The sequence below is a fragment of the Apodemus sylvaticus genome, chromosome 12 (assembly GCF_947179515.1).
Source record: "Apodemus sylvaticus chromosome 12, mApoSyl1.1, whole genome shotgun sequence".
Classification (NCBI taxonomy): domain Eukaryota; kingdom Metazoa; phylum Chordata; class Mammalia; order Rodentia; family Muridae; genus Apodemus; species Apodemus sylvaticus.
The window spans coordinates 85,813,470-85,816,378 of record NC_067483.1 but is presented as its reverse complement, the minus strand read 5'-3'; the positions used below and the strand labels follow the sequence as shown (position 1 = coordinate 85,816,378).

Sequence of the window (2,909 nt, the reverse complement as noted above, 5' to 3'; positions counted from 1 at the left end):
CTCTTCCAGAAGACTTGGGTTCAATTCACAGCACCTACACGGCAGCTCACAACCCTGGCTGTAACTCTAGTTCCCCAGGATCAGATGCCCTCTTCTGGCCTCAGCCAACACCAGACACACAGGTGATACACAGACATACACACACATAGGCAAAACATTCAATTTTTTTAAGATTTATTTATTTATTATATGTAAGTACACTGTAGCTGTCTTCAGACACCCCAGTAGAGGACATCAGATTTCATTTCGGATGGTTGTGAGCCACCATGTGGTTGCTGGGATTTGAACTCAGGACCTTCGGAAAAGCAGTCAGTGTTCTTAACCACTGAGCCATCTCACTAGCCCAGGCAAAATATTCATACACATAAATTAAAACTTAAAAAAAAAATACATGTAGAAAGCTGTAGCAGTAGTTGGCTAACCACTCTGTGCTCCCAACGGGGTGCTCGGGCACACCTACACAAGAGTTATCTGGATTTGCAAATGAAAGACACACACACACACACACACACTAGTTAATTTTAAATATGCCTTGACTAGCTCAAAGGTTGGTTAGTTCTAATCCTCCCCGTGGCTAGCACACATTTCCTTCCAGTACTCCTGGCTTAACACCCTTCAATTCCATATTTTATCTTGGAGCCCTGGCTCCTTCTGAGTGACCCCCTGGTCTTTGTTGCTCACGATGCTTCCGGGCAGCCCTTCCAGGGGCCCCATTCCCTCTCACCTGCTTTTCAGATGATTTTCCATCTGCTGCTCTAAATCTGATCTGTCTCCCTCCAAATCTTGGTGATCCCCTTCCTTCCTTTCTTCCAGTTCCTAGCCTGCGCAAGTCCCCAATTCCCGCCTTAGTCTACTTGCCTAATCATTGGCCATTGGTTCTTTATTAATCCATCAAAAACCAATTGAGGACAAGAATCTTCAGCATTTGGACACACAGATACCTACTTTTGGGGCCCAGATTACTTCAAAGCATTGAAACCAATGCCCTACAGAAAGTAAGACACCTACTCAACTCTCTCAGGAAATGAACCAAAGGAGCATCATGTAAGCAACTGGTTCTGTGGTATATGATGCTGACGTCAGAGACCTGGCTATTGCAGACAAAACTCCACGTGTGAGTCTTAACTGTTCCTGGCTGAGAGCTTCCTATTTCGTTGCCATTCTCCCTTTCAAGTCTATCCCACCTTACTTTCCTTATTGCTGTAACAAAATAGCTCTTGGGATATTTCCTTAAGAAGGAAAAGATTTCCTTGGGTCCATGATTTCAGAGGGTTCAGTTGGTTCTGATGGAGATGGCCTGGTAGAGCAGAGAGAGTATTCACATCACTGTGCAGGGAGGCAGGAAAGGAACATGTGTTCTCTTCTGGCTTTCTCTCTCTTCCCTACTCAAGTATTCAACAGTACCAACAGCCTCTCAGTTTCAGAAGGTTCTAAGAGCTAATACTTAGGGTCCTGTGTGTTCCATCCATATGTATCATACAGGAAGGACTTTTACCGTTCACAACTACAGTAGTTAATCCCTGCCACTTAACAATCCAAAAAGCTGTGAGGTCCCTCCTCCAAAGACCAAATGCAGGCAACCTGACTCCAAATTCTACACAATTAACTACTCCACTCTCTCCTATGTTTGTGTCCTCAATTTTCTTAGTTTCCTCAGGACTTTACAAGTATGAAGCTTTTTCAAGTTCTTTTTTAGGAGAAAATAATGTTCATGAATTTGTAAATCAGTTTTATCTTAGTCCTTTTGTAAGATTTTTTTTTCTTTTTAAATATGGAATGTTTCATAAATTGGCTTGTCAGCCTTGCACAGGGCCAAGCTAATCTTCTCTGTATTGTTCTAATTTTAGAATATGTGCTATCAAAGAGAGCACTCTAGGGTTTTTTTTTTTCCTTGTTCTTTTTATGGCAGCCAACAAACTCATTCCTGTTTTTATCTGTATTCTTGTCTTTTTTTTTTTTTTTTTTTTTTTTTTTTTTTTTTTTTTTTTTTTGGACAGGTCCTTACTGTGTATCTTTGACTGTCCTGGAACTCACAGGCCTTGAAGATCAAGCAGGCCTTGATCTAAGATTCACTAAGATCTGCCTGCTACCATGCTTGGCTCAGAACAAATTGTTTTATATTGCTATTACTTTAAATTATAATACACACCCATCTATCATAATCTCTCTCTCTGTCTCTGTCTGTCTCTGTCTCTCTCTGTGTGTGTGTGTGTGTGTGTGTGTGTGTGTGCATGTGTGCTGGGGGAGGATGTTTTAAGATAGGCTCTCACTCTGTAGACCAAGCTGACCTTGGTCATCACAAATTCTTCCTCAACTTCCCAAGGGCTGGGATTCACCAACAGGTGCCATCATCCCACACCTGGCTTTCCCATTGTCTTCCTGATGGCCATAGGACAAGATTAAGTGTATACATTTGATGGCTTTCTCATGAAATAATTCTGTCCATAACTGAAGAACCCTAGAAACGGAGAGAAAAAGAACCAAGTGTCCCACACTACATTTGAAAGGGAGGCTGTCCTGGAACTCATTATGCAGACCAGGCTGACCTCTCCCTCACAGGATCTGCCTGCCTCTGCCTCCTAGGCATTGGGGTTAAAGGTATGTGTGCACACACTATGGCCACTGAGTGCAGTTTTTGAGTCAGCAGAGGTTCTGGAGAGTGAGTGCCTAGCACAGTGGATACAGTTCTTATTTGCCTGCCATGCCAATTCTCAGGGTTTCAAATGACAGAACAAGTGTAAACCCAGCTCTCCAGTCTACCACTGGAACTGGCAGAGAACACAGGGAACAGTTACCTGCCTCTTTTAGCTATTGACCAACCTAGGCTCTCTGGCATCTGCACCTCAGATCCTTTAGACATTAATCATTCCTGTTGTTGAGTGTGGTGGCACACATTAATAATCCTAGCA

The 2,909-nt window shown here is 42.9% G+C and overlaps 1 non-coding gene across 1 annotated transcript; it reads right to left on the bottom strand.

Annotated features, from left to right (window-relative positions):
• Nucleotides 1-1,765: 1,765 nt before the first annotated feature.
• On the bottom strand, nucleotides 1,766-1,871 carry LOC127698025 (U6 spliceosomal RNA). The gene has a single exon (XR_007980667.1). It is a non-coding gene; the product is annotated as a U6 spliceosomal RNA (small nuclear RNA).
• Nucleotides 1,872-2,909: the final 1,038 nt, after the last annotated feature.